The sequence below is a fragment of the Protopterus annectens genome, chromosome 6.part0 (genome assembly GCF_019279795.1).
Source record: "Protopterus annectens isolate FY-2018-M chromosome 6.part0, PAN1.0, whole genome shotgun sequence".
Lineage (NCBI taxonomy): Eukaryota > Metazoa > Chordata > Ceratodontiformes > Protopteridae > Protopterus > Protopterus annectens.
In genome coordinates this window covers 599,920,835-599,938,473 of record NC_056737.1, presented here as the reverse complement: position 1 = coordinate 599,938,473, position 17,639 = coordinate 599,920,835, and the positions used below count along the sequence as shown (strand labels likewise).

The window sequence follows — 17,639 nt, the reverse complement described above, 5'->3', positions numbered from 1 at the left end:
GATGGGTCAACCTTGACAGGAAATCCTTATTGTAATGCGCACTGCAACAGTGAAGAGAAGGACATCTACCATTCTGATAAGATTTTACACAACTGTACTATCAGTCTAACTCCACCTATGTTTATAAGCTTTTCATAGATGTCATTGCTGCAGTACAGCAGCCATTTTGTTGGTATGTACTGAAAGCTACACATCCTAAGAAGTGGAAAAGTGAAACAGAAAGGACCTTCCCTGTGGTGTGACAGTTTTTTGTCTTATTTCTACTGCTTGTTCAGACTGCTGGATATGGCTCAGTCTCTCATTTCTTTTTTCAAGCCTCAGTTTCCTTTGGCCCTTTGTTAATGTTGTGCCCTAGTTAGCAAGCTGATGAAGATGAATAGGAAGAACCTGTCTTTAGAATCCAAAGAAATATGATTTAATAACATTATATGCCACTTTTGCAAGCAAAGTAAAATGAATGCTAATTTGGATATTGTAAAGTTTCTTAGATTGTTTTCTGACCTTAGCCCAAAACAATTACTTTGCAAGTCCTGAAATTATTTTTCTAATTATTTGCAGAGCTGGTAGTCCTCCATCTCTATCTCTAAAGCCACCATCAAGAAAAACAAGAGTAGTAAATGCTATGCACTGAGTTTTTGTCTGATCATTAAATCGTGAGGTTTGTAGTTTTTCAAAAAGGGAACCCCTGCACGGTGAGCAAATGCACGGCTCAAAGCAGAGACAGATCAGGCAAAAACAAAACGAGCCAGCATGCAGTGGCCTGAAAACACTTTAATGGTAATAAACCATAAAAAACAACAAAAGACACAGACCGGTTTCGGCCAGATCAAATCATAGCCTTCAACGGTGTAAAAAACAGAACATCAATTGTTGAAACTTAAATAAGCCCATCTACAATCTCATTGGTTGCGTCAAAAATATTAATTCAGACCAGGTAGAAATAATCCACTCAGTTTCACAATCCATTTTTTCTCTTTGGTATTTAAAATAGAGTGCCACCCTGTCTTGTTAGATCTGTTACCTTGTATAATGTCAATAATCATAAAAGTAAACTTGGCAGATTTATGAACCAAATAATGTTTGTAGAGTGCGTTATTAGCCCTTTTGTTTTTAATATTGCTGATGTGCTCAGAAATTCTAATTCTAAATGGTCTGGAGGTTTGACCCTCATAGAATGAACCACACTGACATGTGGCCCGATAAACCACCCAGTAGAAGCAAACATAATACCTGATAGATGTCTGTTTTCATTTCGGAAAGGGAAAAACCTTGGTTCTTTCCTTAACCACTATAAACATGGTACTACAGATGGACATTCACAATTTTTGCAGACAACACTGACAGGTGACCCATTGATAGGTTGTTTCCCATGTGGCCACTGTACTAACTGTGATAAGGTGAACAAATCTAAACAGTTTTCTATCAGAAATTGTTCATTGGTTTATGATCTCAACTTTTTTGCTAACTGTAGCAGTGACTGGGTGGTTTATCTGGCCACATGTCAGTGTGGTTCATTCTATGTTGGTCAAACCTCCAGACTTAGAATTTCTGAGCACATCAGCAATATTAAAAACAAAAGGGCTAATAACGCACTCTACAAACATTATTTGGTTCATAAATCTGCCAAGTTTACTTTTATGATTATTGACATTATACAAGGTAACAGATCTAACAAGACAGGGTGGCACTCTATTTTAAATACCAAAGAGAAAAAATGTATTGTGAAACTGGGTGGATTATTTCCACCTGGTCTGAATGAATATTTTTGACACAACCAATGAGATTGTAGATGGGCTTATTTAAGTTTCAACAATTGATGTTCTGTTTTTTGCACTGATGAAGGCTATGATTTGATCTGGCCGAAACCGGTCTGTGTCTTTTGTTGTTTTTTATGGTTATTTGCCATTAAAGTGTTTTCAGGTCACTGTATGCTGGCTAGTTTTGTTTTTGCCTGATCTGTCTCTGTTTTGAGCCGTGCATTTGCTCACCGTGCAGAAGTTCCCTTTTTGACGTTACGCTTCCTCTCTCTTCCTACTGGGGGCCTGTGATCCTGCTACTGACTGTCAGTTATTCTGCGGTCTTTAACTCATCTATATTTTGGTTCGTTTGGACATTTACTTTTTGCCATTACATTGGTTTTGTCTAAACTGACATTTATCCAGGATTATCGTTTTGGTGTCTTTCTTTTTGGTTTATTAATCAAACTAGTTGATAAACCAATTGTTGGCGTCATACCACGATCTTCAGCGGCTTTCTTCATTCACGTGGATTTTTGTCGAGCAGGGCAGGAGTTGCTAGCATCTTTCGGCTGACATGCTGATCATTTCTGCCTCCAGTTTTCAGCTTTTTCAACAGCTGCGAGGTGTTGACGCTCTGTAAGGTTTTATTCAACAAGTTTTGCCACATTTAAGGGCTGTTGGATTTCGTTCACAATAGTAGTCTGTGAACATAGGTTCATACTAGGCTATCTGCCCTAGGGCATTTATAAGCCTAGCCAGAGTATGTTTGGCTTTCGCCACCCATTTTAAATTAATTTTGCTATGCCCTTTTTCGAGGTTAGTATACTGTGCCTCTGTCTAACAGTGACACAGAAGTGATACCCGGGGTAAACCTATGATCTCCCATCCACTCATCAAGACTCCTCTTGAAGAGAATCAATGAGGGACTCTGCCTAACCTGGACTGGGATTTTATTCCATAGTGAAGGGAGCCTCTGGGTTATGAATCTGTCCCTCCAGCATGTCCTATTTATTTCAGTGCTGAGGTTCAAGTCTCTCGAGTGTGTAGCTCGATGGGATTTGGATTTTTTGAGGTGCAGCATGTCCCTTAATTCTGGGTTGGACATGGCCTTATACGTCAGGCAGAGGTCACCTCTGAGCAGGCGGTATGCCACTGAGTAGAGCTGGAGTTTCTTTAACCGGGCAGCATATGGCATCTGTTTGAGCCCTTTGATCCTCTTGGTGAGGTACTTTTGGGGTCTTTCCAGTTGCTGCAGGTGTTTGGAAAGGTACATCCCAAAAGGGGCATTGTACTCGATTATGGGCCTGATGAGGGATGAGTAAAGAGGCGCGATGACCTCCCCTAATCTAGATGTGAATCCCTTCATGATTAGGTGGGCTATATAAAATGTTTTTCTAACCACTTTGGCCACGTGGTTGTCAAATGAGAGATTGCTATCAACTTGGGTCCCCAGGTCCCTAATTACTTCTTCTGTACTTAATGGATTACCACCTATGTGGTAATTTGTGGGCACTTTGTTTTTGCCAAAGGGGATGACTATACACTTTTTGGCGTTTAGCTTGAGGCCATGGCTCTGGCACCAGTTGTCAGTTTCTGTGAGGCCCTTTTGGAGGATGCTTGTGTTGGCTGGAGAGTCGATTATGGCGCCCAGTTTGTAGTCATCTGCGAACTTGGTCAGCCACAGTCCTTCCGTGTTGGCCTGTACCTCCGAGAAATATATACCAAACAAGAGAGGTCCCAGGACTGAGCCTTGTGGGAAGCTTCCTCCTTCTATTGTATAGTTTGTTTATGGCTGGGGTCCACCAGACAGGTCGTCTGCCTTTGGAGGATTGGGTCTTGGTTTTATTTGGGATTGCATGATCCGTGCATTCCTGAAGGTGTTCATAGAATGCATTTATAAAGGATTCTGCGGTCTTGGCTGTATTTTCCACAGGCCCGGGGGCTTTGAAGGATTCCACCTCGGTTTTGAGGAGTGTGAAACTTGCTTTAGAGAAGTTTTTCACTGTGGTTTTCTGGGCAGGGGGTGGGGTCGGGATGTGAATATCCAGTGAGATCAGTTTATGGTCTGATCTTACCAGTGAGGGATACACTTCTGGTCTGGAGCATAGAGTCCCCATGTTGGTGATGATCAGGTCCAGTATGTTTTCCCCTCTTGTGGGAGTGGTAACAAGTTGTTCCATAGCATTTGAGTTTATGAATTCTAGGAACCTTTGGGCAAGGGTGTTGGCGCTAGAGTAATGCTCCCAATCTATGTTTGGGTAGTTGAAGTCGCCCAATATAATGGTGTTCGGAGTGACCTTCATATTTTTCAGTGTTCTCAGGAAGGCCGAGTGGGGTTCCTGGGTTTGGGAGGGTGGTCTGTAGCAGGCTATAAACTGGAAGGCAGTTTTACCCACTGTTAGTTGCACATGGATAGTCTGTGATGCTTCGTGCTTTGCCACCAACCTGGAGGTGTGGGTATCTTTGATGAATATCGATACTCCCCCTCTTTTTGTGGTTCGGTCCAAGTTTTGGGGCCGAAAAGCATGGTATGAGGTATAACCTGGTAGTGCTGGGGTGCTCTCGGGAGTCCTGAACCAGGTTTCTGTTACTGCACAGATATCGATGTTCTCCATGCTAAGGAGAGTTTCGAGTGTGCATCTTGAGGTTTAGACTTCTGGCGTTGAGTAGCATTACTCTTAGTTTCTTATCCCTTGTGATACCTATGGAGGTGGGTTTGTCTTTTGAGCCTTGCCTTAAAAAGGCACTATGGGGGTAGCAAGAGCCTTTGCCAATATCCGAAAGCCCAGGGGTGACAGGTGCAAGCCGTCCCTAGCAAAGCATCGTGGCTTGTCGTGCATATCATCCCAAGCTGACAGGCATTGGATCCCCTTTGAATGACACCAATACTTAAGCCAATTGTTGAAATTGATCATCTTGTCTTCATATTGTGGCGTCATTCTTGGTGAGGGTAAGATGCTACTCAAGGTCAGGGTCATACCAGCCTGGGCTACATGCTCAGAGAGCTCCTCTATGTCTCTTCATGTAGTCCAGGGAGGTACGTCTCAGGTCATTCACACCAGCATGGACAATGACTGAGTCATATTTGTACTTTCCTTGGAGTGACCTGAGTGCTTGTGTTATGTGGCGGATCCTAGCGCCAGACAGGCTGCTCACCGTGACCTTCTCCTTGTTCAGCCTGGTGAGCGGGACGTCAGTGTGCCTGACGATAGTCACCTATTACAAGTGTATCAGGTGTGTTGTTTAGCCTTAAGGGCTGTGACTGTTCGGCACACTGGCTTTGTGAGATATGTGTTGCACGTGTTTTGTTTTGGGGTAGCGGTTGCTTGGGTGTCTGCTTTGGATGTCTCTGCTGCTTAGGCAGATCTTTATTTAGAGCCTCCAAGTATGTTTTTGTGTGATTATGTGTTTGGTTTGCTGTCGTGGTAGGTCTATGTGAGACTGGACTTGTAGTGAGTGTGGTTTCCTTCTCCTCCTGACTGGTTATGCCAGTACTGAGTTGAGAGAGCTTAGCCTCCAGTTTGGCTATATGGTTGCATCTCTCACATGTGTTGGAATTTGTTGGGAGGAGGAGAGGGTTGTCTGTGTACATGAGGCAGTTGTAACATTGCCTCAAGATTCCCATATTCACCAGCTGGACCGGAGAGGAGATTGACAACTGACCTTTGGACATGCTAGAATAATATTGGGAATTCCTTTATAATTGAAAACAAGGGCCAATGGGGAGCGAGGGTGTAGTGCTTTTAATTTTTAGTGCTGACATATAATTGCTTTAGTGAGCAAGTGCCAGGTAACAAGTGCAATGTGTTACAGGTAACTTAAATGCAAAAACGACAAACAGTAACTTTCTTTCAAGCGAAGCAAGGAAATAAGTACAGTAAGCAATGCAGATATCACTAGGGATCCACAGAAGCGCTGAGAAGCCGCGTTTTAGGTGGAATTAGCGTTCCAGGAAATAACAAGCATACAAACAAAGCTAGATTCAGCAGGCCTGGATCTAGTCTATGCTACAGCAAACAAGGTGTACCAATTTCAGTAAGATACAGTTCAAATATTCAGGCACTATAAACCTTTAACCAGAAATTCCCAGCTCAGAAGGGCAGAGTCCAGCCTCTCCTCCCACAAGAGTGCAGACCACGAACCTTCTTAATGTAAAATAACTGGCCTGAAGCCCAAGTGCTTAAACCAGAGCAAATACACTTTAAGAATAACAGACACTGAGCTCTCAATCAGCAGTTCCCAACTTAGAAGGATGAAAGCTACCTGTCCTGCCACCGCAGTGCATGCCACAAACCTTCCTAATGTAGAACAACTGGTCTGAAGCCCAAGTGCTTAATCCAAAATACTTAGAATGATAGCTACACTTTAACCAAGTTACTACCAAACAGTAATAAATACAACTGAATACTTTAAATAATGCCTGGATTAGTGCTCAAGTTATACAAACAAAGCTAGATTCAGCAGGCCTGTATCTAGTCTATGCTACAGCAAACAAGGTGTACCAATTTCAGTAAGAAGGTACTGTTTACTTTATTTCAACTTTTTCTCATCGCTAAGAAGCAGGGATCATATCAGGACTTGGACGGGTTTTCACCATTGCATATAATGGACATATTTATTAATAATCTATTTTAGATTATTGTGGCTGTGCGATTTACATTTTTTGAAACGTTTATTAATATATGTATATATTCTTTTCTTCATTATTGCCCTTGGTTTTTTTATGTGCTCATTTGTATGTTATGGTCATTTGGTGAACAGTATTATGATCGGACTATCTGTCTTGTTGGGATCTTCCAATGTGTTTTAAACACTTTCTGTTGCTGCAACGCTACAGATTTCATTTTTCTTGGGACCAAGCGATTTATGTGATGGGACTGTAACTTTATTCTTTGGACCATTGGCTCATATGAAGGAACCTGTTATCTACACGAGTCAGTGAATACTGATGCTGTTTTCATCCATCCACGTTTGTGTTTTAAGGACAAAGTGGTTATATTAGCTTCTGGGATCCGTTTTTATACATATCATAATATTGTGGAACTATTTCATGATTATTTCATGTCAATTTGCTTGCAGTTGATATGCTTCATATGTTCATGATTATTTGAACTGTTGCTATTTGTTTGACATTTCATATTTCATTTCATTTATTTGTATCCAATTTTTTTTAGCCAGGATATATTTTTTTACTAATAATTGTCACTAATACCAATTAACCAAGTTAGGGATTGTTGATTCTTAAAGGAAAACGGGATATCAAATCAAATATCTCTACCTGATGTCTCTCTAAAATCCTGTTATGTGATACAGCCTCAAAAAAACATAACCGCAGCTTTAAAAAAAAATCCACTATTCTCTTTTACTGCTTAGGCTTCATACTTTTCCGTACTGTTTGACTTTCAGTTTTAAAACCAAGATGAAAACTGTCTAGTCATCTCTTAAATAATGATGTCACATCTGCCATAGCCCTTGCTGAAGATCCTGGGAGGTTTCCTCCCCCAAAGTGACGTAAACACTGCCTTATTTGCATGCTGTACAGAATCCCTGTGATCCTCCCACATTGTGATGTCAACACTGCCTTTTCCAGCCCACTGTTAACCTAATAAATGGACTAGGTGCTGTGTGGAACTCCTTTTCTGTGTTAGCAAATCTGGTCAACTCTATTCATGTGAAGCACTTCTTCACCGGCGTTTTGCTACTTCATAAGTAAGGTAAGTCTTACTACTTATTACTTCTTAATAGTGTATCCTAAATGTAATCTGTCCCTGTTTCTATGCCTCCCTAGCCCTGATATTGTGTCCTCCCAAGTTTTTAATTGCACATTAGTGGAGTTAATCTTTTTCTGTTTGTAAGGGTGCCACGTGCTTTCCTTTCGCATCTGCATTTTTAGCTTAGCCTACTTATTTTCATTTTGATCCGGGGTTTATATTTCCCCGGTTATGTTTAATGCTGGCGTCTTTTGTATTCTTGAGTCGACCTGTGTGTTTCTGTGCTTGCTGCCTTTGGGTTTCCTTCTGAAGTAAGTGTATTGCTGCTTGTAGTAATTGTATTACTGTCTAGTGTTTTTAGTTGCTTGCTGGTGTTTTTTAAAAACTATGCTGTATTTGTAGCTATATTTGGTTTTCTTTAGTTGATGCCTTGTGCTTCGCGATTGTGGTTGCTGGTGTGTTTTTTTTAAAAACCTTGCTGTATTTGTAGCTGTATTTGGTTTTCTTTAGTTTGTTGATGCCTAGTGCTTTGTGATTGCATGCTGCAGATGTTTTGTAATGTTTTCCGCTGTTTGTTTCTGTTGAGCTTCGCGTTTCGGTCTTGTCATGTTTTTTTTTTTTTTTAATATTAGTAATCCGTTTTATTGGTTATGCTGCTGGGCTTGCTCCGTTTTATTTGTTATGCTACTGTGCTTGCTCCGTTTTAGTGTGTGTGCCATCAAACCTGCTACCTGCTTGAAACTTTGCCACAGCTGAGTAATACCTTTTTTTTCCCGTTAGCTGGGTAATGAAATTATTTTAATGTGGACGCTGGAGCCATTAGGCATAAAACTTATTTAGTGAGTCATTCTGCAGCCTGTAAACATACTTATGAATAGTCAGCAAGAGAGTGGTAGTAGTCCAGGGGTTGTTTTCTGCAGCTATACTTGTTTCATGCAACTAGGCTAAGTGCATTTCTGGGTTCCCATGTAAGATTATTATAGCAGGTAAATATACAGTGATGTAGGCAATATAGAGGTTCAACATTTTGTCCATCAGTATGTGTCCATAGTTTAGAAGTAGCCTCAGACACTTCACAATGCTCAGTTACACATAGAGCGCAGGCTCTTGTAAGATTAATGTCACGGTTGCTATCATATTCTTTGAGCCTGCGTGTTTTGTTTTTAAATTAATGAAAAACGTAAGGGAAATAAGAGAGAAATAATAGATAGATGGGAAAGGAAGTGAGGAATTTTGCTACTTGTACAAGCACAGCAGCTTGGTCATTGTAAAGCTGCTAAGCAGCATGCCTTGAGTGAGAGTTGCTGCCAATTCCTATTGAAATAATGGAATCAGCATGGCATATATTTTTTTGACTTTGTTATAAAGTTTGGTAGACAAAATACTATTTCTTTAGTCTGCAAAGTGTCTGTTTCAGTGCTGTTGGAATGTCCAGATTCTGACTGCAAGCAAGGTGTGTGTGTGTGTGTGTGTCTGCAAGGGGGAAAGTGTGTGTGTGTGTGTGTGTGTGTGTGTGTGTGTGTGTGTGCGCGTGTGTGACTGCAAGCAAGGGGGCAATAGTGTGCGTGTGTGTGTGACTGCAAGCAAGGGGGCAATAGTGTGCGTGTGTGTGTGACTGCAAGCAAGGGGGCAATAGTGTGCATGTGTGTGTGACTGCAAGCAAGGGGGCAAGAGTGTGTGACTGCAAGCAAGGGGGCAAGAGTGTGTGTGGGGGACTGCATGCAAGGGGGCAAGAGTGCGTGTGTGACTGCAAGCAAGGGGGCAAGAGTGCGTGTGTGACTGCAAGCAAGGGGGCAAGAGTGCGTGTGTGACTGCAAGCAAGGGGGCAAGAGTGCGTGTGTGACTGCAAGCAAGGGGGCAAGAGTGCGTGTGTGTGTGACTGCAAGCAAGGGGGCAAGAGTGTGTGTGTGTGTGTGTGTGTGTGTGTGTGTGTGTGTGTGACTGCAAGCAAGGGGGCAAGAGTGTGTGTGACTGCAAGCAAGGCTTATTATTTTTGGATTGTTAGTCTCAATTTTTGTGGTTTTCAGTCAAACTCTTTCGGAATAAAGTCACTAAATGAGACACTGAGTTTCAGCCTTCATAACCTTCAGAAAAATGCATGCTAAAGCAAGACCTGTTATTCGATCAGCTCTCTCAGTTTATACAAGATCAATTTTTTGTACTGTTTTGATGTCCCCCCACATATGTTTTGCCTTGTCCAGACTTCCTGCATTAACAGGTTGCTAGTACATGCAAATAAATTGCTTTTTTAGAATTAGGCATATCCCAACCTCTCAGCTGTCCCTGAACTTGGCTCAAAATGTTGCTCCTTCCCCTAATAATCCCTCCCCAGAAATTGCTATTTTGGAAGAAAACATGGAGGGTTTACCATTAACTGTAATAATCCAGTTAGGGATAACTTTCATTTCATAAATGCATGTTTTTTTTTTATTTTGTCAGATGCTCAAGTTAGTAGTACTAATATTAAAAGGATCCCCTTCTTTGACAGGTTACCAGCTGTATTGTGTGGCTATTATCTTTTTGAATCAAATTTTTTTTTTTTTTTTGGGACAATTACTGCCAAATCATTAGAGACTGAAGAATGAAATCAATGACAGACATTTAAGTTTCAGATTTCATACCCTTTTGAAAATTCATACTAATGCAAGACCTACTATTTCATAATCTTTCCTAATTTGATAGGAGCCATAATCCTACTTCTATTTATTTATTTATTTATTTATATTTGTTGACCGGGAGTGTCAGACTGGATGTAGGTCTATTTTCAGCGTAGGCCCGGGGAGAAAAGCTCCACAGTAAAATAGACAGTAGTTACATTGGATTATAGTGATTAACAATTTAACATAGCACTTACTTACAACATATTTACAGATGAAGAACATAGTACATCAGTAGACAAATAGAATCTTTATCTGTGAAGTACATAACAGACATTAACAAATGTTACAATGAGAAGTTCCTGCTGTATAATAAGTACTAGGCTTATGAGCATCTGAGCTTGCTATAATCAAGGTAGTTAGTGGAGTGGAAAGAAAGGTAGTGGTTGGATGGGGTGGATGATATTAGACTGGGAGTTGCAAGGGCATAGCCAGCATGTTTTTAGTTGCGCTTTTAGTAAAGTTTTGAAGTGGGTGCATGATGGTATGGAGGTAATTGTGGGTGGGAGTGAGTTCCATAATTTGTCTATGGCGCAAGAGAATAGTGCTTCACCAGCAGAGTTATTGGCTTTAGTGATCTGCAAGTGATTTTTGTTGCTGGTTCTTAGTGGTCTGGTGGTGCGATAGGGTTGGAGTAGATTCTGGAGGGATGGGACATTTAGTGGATGGTTTACTAGTTTGTGGGCGAGTGAGAGTTGTTACCACTGAAGCAGGTGAGGGAGTTAAAGCCAGCCCAGTTCAGCAAGTGAGAGACAGTGGTGACTACGGTAGGATGCCCCTGTGGCGAATTTGGCGATTTTTGTTGTAGCAGTTCTCTAGCTTGTTTAGACCACATTGCCTTAGGTTGGTATATATTGGAGAGGCATAAAGTAGGGTGGAGATAAGGTGGGAATTTGCTATTGAAATCTTTGCTGCTTTGCTGAGAAATTGCTCTTTTCTGTATAACGCTCCTAGTTTTTTGTGGACTTTTTTTATGGCCATGGATATGTGAATGTTAAATATTAGTTTATTTTCTGTTTCCACTCCTAGCAATTTGGTGTGTTCATTTGGGTATATAGTGGTGTTGTCTTTTGCTGTGATGTTAAAGTGCGAGTTGTTTTGAGTATGTTTGGTGGGTTGGAAGATGAGTAGTTTAGTTTTGTTTGGGTTGAGTATTAATTGGGCATCGGATAACCATGTTTCAACAGAGGAAAAGGCTTCCTGTGTGACTTTTTGCAGTTTCGGTAGGGACTGGGCTAAGCAGATGATGGTTGAGTCATCTGCATATTGTATGAGTGTGCCATGTTTGGTGGCAGAGGCTAGATTATTGGTGTAAACAGAGAAGAGTAGGGGTCCAAGGATGGGTCCTTGGGGAACCCCTATGGAGACAGGTAGTTGGGGAGATGTCATTCTGCCATACAACGGATTGTTGGCGGTCAGACAGGTAAATCTGAAACCAGTTGGTGACTGATTGTGAGAAGGATAGGTTATTGAGGACAGAGATAAGTTGTTTGTGTGGGACCATGTCAATTGCTTTAGATAGGTCTAGGAAAGTAGCAGAGGAGAGATAGCCATTGTTTTTATGCTGAAGGATAGTGTTAGTAAAGGAGAGTAAGGCAGTGGTGGTGCTATGGTTTGGTCAGAAACCATGCTGAGTACTGGAAAGGAGGTTGTTAGTAAGGAGGTAGTCTGAGACTGGAGAGTGTATGCGTCTCTCTAGTATTTTGGAGAGTGGAGAGAGAATAGCTCCGGGGCGGTAATTGGTTGGGGTGGATGTCTCCACTTAGGGCTAGTTTTGATATGCATGAGATTATTAGTTTTCTCAGTTTTTGAATATGTTTGTTTATAAGGGAAACTTTATGTTTGTGCTCTGTGGGTACTAGGTATGGTGGGAGGGTTACTATGTTAAGTTGTAGGGCTGCTTTATGTTTGAGTAATATAGTTGGTAGAATATGTGGGGGGTGCATAGGGATGGTTCTTGAGCTGGTGGGAGGGGAGTTGAGTGTGGGTGAGACATGAGTGGTGATGTGAGTAGGAGTACAGTGGTAGTGGTTGAGTGGGGGAATGATGGAGCTTTAGTAGGATGTAAGATATGCAAGGAGAGTGCATGCAGTGAGCATAGGTAAGGTATGCTGGTACATGTTAGTTGAGGAGGTGTGATAGTAGTGGGAAGATGGAGGAGGTAGTGTTGGGTTAACGCTGTGGTTGGTTATTGGAAAGATGGGAGGGGTTTTGAGTCCAATAAAGGTGGGACCACCTGGGGCGGGAGGGAATAGGGGGCAGGGTGGGGAGCAAAGCGGGTAGAGACCCTGTTAGTTGCTCGTATGAGGGGGCTGGAAACAATCACAATTGACCAAGGACTGCTCTGAAACTAAGTCATTTCTTAATTTCTCAGGTGGAAAAACAGGATAACCTTGTATCAGTAGGCTTCTGTGGTCATAGTTTAAATTTACAAACACACAGTATTGATGAGTTATGGCGGATACTATTTGATAACAGAAGGGAATAAGAAAAAGTGGAATGTGTGTGTGTGTGTGTGTGTGTGTGTGTGTGTGTGTGTGTGTGTGTGTGTGTGTGGGGGGGGGGGCTGCTTACAAGCCAAAGCAAGAATGCTCTCCAGGGGAAAATTAATATTGGCTCAAATAGGTAGACACATACTCAAAGTTAACTGTAGCTGTTTGCAGACAGTTCAGACCCGGACTGCGCTTTTCTGTTTGTGCCTTTGTCCCACTTCTATGTATGGCTTTGTCCTAATTTCTTGCGCTGAGGTTCATAGGTATTTCAGGATCAATTTATCCTTGCTTTTGAACCAGATTTCTCTGCTTGGTTAGTACACTGCTATAAAATGTAAAAAATAAAATCTAAATCATTGTAGAAGTAAAGCAGTGTGTGTGTCTGCGTGTGTCTGCGTGTGTGTATGCACTACCATAATTTTTTTTAAATATTGACTCAAAAAAGCATGTGGGTGCTGTTATGCAAGTCTAAAATATTTCAAGTTTATAGTGCATCATTTGTTAGCTATTTAAACAGGAAGGGAAAATAAGTGGCAGATTGCTTTGCAAAGCAGGGATTATTGCCAGTGCAATGTAGCTTGGTTTTAAATTTGACAGGAGTAGTGCAACAAAAAAAAGTCTCCCACTGTAAGGAGGAAAAGGCTGACAAGCAAACAGTACATTACTCTGGTCACCTGCTGTGACGAGCTGTCAATCACATGCAGATAATGGGTCAAATTACCCTTGGCTCTTTGACAGCTAGGGAAGGTAGGTGTGAAGTGGGAGGGGACATTCCCTGAAGAGCTAGATTTCAGCCTTCACAAAAGAAAGCAATTTAGCATTTCTAAGATGAAAGAGCTAGAAAATGCACCTTTCAGTTCTGTTCTGTAGCATTTGCACTGCTTGTGTTTTAAGTGGTCATTGAAAAAGGATAACATTTTAACCAAAAGTAGAGGATTTTAAGACTGCAGTGAATGCCTGTTAAGTCAATGAAGTGACAGCAGCTTAAGGCAAAACGTGGCAGATCTGATGCATTTTTTGGAGACAAATAATGCATTCTCGGATACTTAGAGGCAGAGTAAACAGTCTGAATTTTTTCAATATGCCAGACCCCATGTGGTCAGAGTCAGAAATTGCATCTAAAAATATCTAAAAAGCTCAAAATAGTCTGAGTGCTATTAAAATGTAGGAAACATCAAACCATGATGAAATTAATATGTTTTTTGAGTCTGAGTGCGCGGTTGTCCTTTAACTGTTTTTAGGAATTGGTGGGCCAACTTTTTACAGTTCAAATACACCTTATGGGTTAATAAGTGTATGTTTCATACAGGGTCAGTTAGGGTTTAGCTTCTTTATAGTCATTTGGACATCCAAAACATATTTTTTTGGGTTTTCCTTGTATAACCCTCTATACGTTTGAATTTTTCTTGGTGCAGGATTTATAGATCAGACAGTGTGGTTTATATTGACCATAGGAGATTGGTTTTCACACTTCACATTTTACCATACTGTTCTGTTGGCTGTATTTCTTTTTCCTCAGTCTATTTTGAGTAACAACAGTTGTTGTATTGACCTATTGTTCAGTTATTTTCCTGTCTCAGCACTATGATCTGCCACATTGGCCTTAGCCATATTAGTATTCAAATTTACATTTGCTAATGCACGAATCATTTTATGTATATTAGGGGCACAGCCTTAATTTAGTTAATAACCTTTATAGACCTTTTTTCTTTTTCTTTTGGGCTGTTATTGTCCATTCAATATTTTTATTAAACAGCTGACGTAGTTTTGTACTATTATTGTCAGCGGATATTGTGGACCATGGATCTTTCCAGTTTGGTGACAGGATTATCTGCAGACAGGGAGGACCTCAGAGCTTTTGGCTTGGGTTCTCTTCCACAGAAAAATTCCGTTACCATGGATCAATCAGATTCAGAATCGATTTGTGCACTAGCATTTGAACAATTACATATACATCTTAGATCACTTAGAATAGATCAAACATTTGGAACTGTAAGCTGTTTAAGGCCTATATGGCTAAGGGGATTACCCGTAGAGGCTTGAGAATACGTATTCAACCCCATGTGGGGGCTGCTGACCAGGAACTTACTGAACAGTGGTCTTCAATGCAACAACAAGCAACTATGTCCTTTGTGGATGCTTTATCCAAGTTTTATGATAGAATTATTGATTTGGAAATAGATAGTCAACAAGCTGGTTGGTGATGTGAAACCCTTTGAGGGTAAAACCTTTTTCAATAAACAACGCAATAAAGTAGCGACAGACCTTAATATTTTAGAGAATCAACTACGCACCAGGAAACTCAAAAAATTTCAGAGGGATCAGGGTGACTATAAGAATGCCAACCCCTTTGCAAGCTATACTAAACAGGTTAGATTTACACCCAATTCCACTAGGACTCCCAAAAGAAAAAGACCTCGCTCTATCCTCAAAAAATCGAGCCTAGCATCTGGCTCTTCAACTGAGGATATTTCATCATGCACTGATAATGAACTACAGTGAGTATCAGGATCACAGTCCCCCAAAAGGATACCGGGTCCTATCCCTTTAGGCCCAGATACCACCGGGGGGGGGGGTAGGAAACACAGGAAGCATAACCAATATACAAGGTCTGTTGAAAATGGTCATGCAGAAATAAATGCCAATGTCAACAACAATGTTTTAAACCGGTCGGATTTTGTTTTATCACCCATTCAATTGTTGGTTTTGAATAAAGGACTTTCTTTTGTACCTGGCTTCATGATTTCTGAGGATATATTGGCTCAGGATGTGGTATCATTTTGTAGAAATCTAAATCTTAAATTGTTTTTTGGTGATACTGGTAACTATAGTGGTGACAGTTTTATATATCATAAGTCTTCATTTAATCCACCCATGCATCCATTGGTACATCAGTTTCAAAACAGGATTCTGAAAGATCTGCATTTTTCCAGATCTGATGTACGGTTCAAATCCAACAATATTTCCTTGGCTGAAAGGGAAGCTATTTTGGAACTACAGAATAATAAAAATATTGTTATTATTTCTGCTGATAAAGGTGGGGTTGTTATTTTAAACTGGTGTGATTATGACAAAGAAGCCATTAGGCAACTGTCGGATCAGAGATACTACTCTCCTATGGATATCAGTCCAACTTTCAGGTTCCAAAAACAAATTGAGGAGTTTTTACTTTGGGCTAGAGATGAATTTATCATTACCAATGATACTGTACAACAGCTTATGGTTCATGATCCAGCAACCCAATATGTCTATTTTCTACCCAAAGTTCATAAGGACCCCATTAATCCCCCTGGCAGACCTATTGTTTCAGGTAGAGGGTATATTACGGAACCTTTGTCATTATTTCTCACCAAACATTTAAAGCCTTTACTTGGTCTGATACGGTCAAGACTACATGACACCACCAGCTTTCTACAAATAATTTCAGATAGTCAGTTGGAGCAAGATTGGTTGATGTGTACCCTTGATGTTAGTTCTTTATATACTAACATTCCACATCAGGCTGGTTTGGAAGCTCTGTCCTGTTGGTTGGATAAGGCGGATTTATACCAACATACTTTCAATTCTTTTTTGGTTGAATTAGCCAAATTTGTCCTTACAAGTAACGTCGTCTTCTATCAGAATAATTGTTATTGGCAAATGAAGGGCACCGCTATGGGAGCTTCGTTTGCCCCCATTTATGCGGACTTATTTATGGCTTTTGTACAACAACAAATTATTTATGATTGCCAAAACAATTCTTTTTTGGAATATATTGACATTTGGAGACGTTACTTGGACGATTGTTGGATGGTATGGAAAGATGATATACATGGCTTACACGAGTTTATATCTTATCTCAACAATAACATCTGGGGCCTACAATTTACTGGTCATTATGATAGGAACATTATTACTTTTTTAGATGTTTCCATCAGCAGATTACCTGACCATACATTAGGTACAGAAGTATTTAGGAAACATCCTGAGTACAATACCATTCTTCATGCCTCGAGTTTCCATCCACCACATGTTGTACGTAATATCCCTAAATCACAATTTATTCGGATAAAACATATCTGTTCTCATGATTCTTCATTTCAATCACAGCGGAAGGATCTTACTGACGGATTTAGATCCAGGGGTTATGGCATGGGTTATGTTACAAGTGCCAGTAATATGGTCAATTCCTTAGATAGGCAAAACTTATTGGACTATAAGGAACATGCCAAAACAAACTCTGTACCCCTTAGGTTTACTACAGCCTATGCCAGAAATTCTGATCAATTAGTACAGAGTGTACATAGGCACTGGAACATTTTGCAGTGTGACCATGAAGTAGCAAAGATAATACCTGATAGATGTCTATTTTCATTTCGGAAAGGGAAAAACCTTGGTTCTTTCTTTAACCACTATAAACATGGTACTATGGATGGACATTCACAATTTTTGCAGACAACACTGACAGGTGACCCATTGATAGGTTGTTTCCCATGTGGCCACTGTACTAACTTGTGATAAGGTGAACAAATCTAAACAGTTTTCTATCAGAAATTGTTCATTGGTTTATGATCTCAACTTTTTTGCTAACTGTAGCAGTGACTGGGTGGTTTATCTGGCCACATGTCAGTGTGGTTCATTCTATGTTGGTCAAACCTCCAGACCATTTAGAATTAGAATTTCTGAGCACATCAGCAATATTAAAAACAAAAGGGCTAATAACGCACTCTACAAACATTATTTGGTTCACAAATCTGCCAAGTTTACTTTTATGATTATTGACATTATACAAGGTAACAGATCTAACAAGTCAGGGTGGCACTCTATTTTAAATACCAAAAAGAAAAAATGGATTGTGAAACTGGGTGGATTATTTCCACCTGGTCTGAATGAATATTTTTGACACAACCAATGAGATTGTAGATGGGCTTATTTAAGTTTCAACAATTGATGTTCTGTTTTTTACACTGATGAAGGCTATGATTTGATCTGGCCGAAACCGGTCTGTGTCTTTTGTTGTTTTTTATGGTTTATTACCATTAAAGTGTTTTCAGGTCACTG

At 40.5% G+C, this 17,639-nt stretch overlaps 1 protein-coding gene across 2 annotated transcripts in view; it reads left to right on the top strand.

Moving 5' to 3' along the window:
• Positions 1-17,639, top strand: part of PRPF39 (pre-mRNA processing factor 39) — a 1,439,843-nt gene that overhangs the window by 878,082 nt on the left and 544,122 nt on the right. The window lies entirely within an intron of this gene.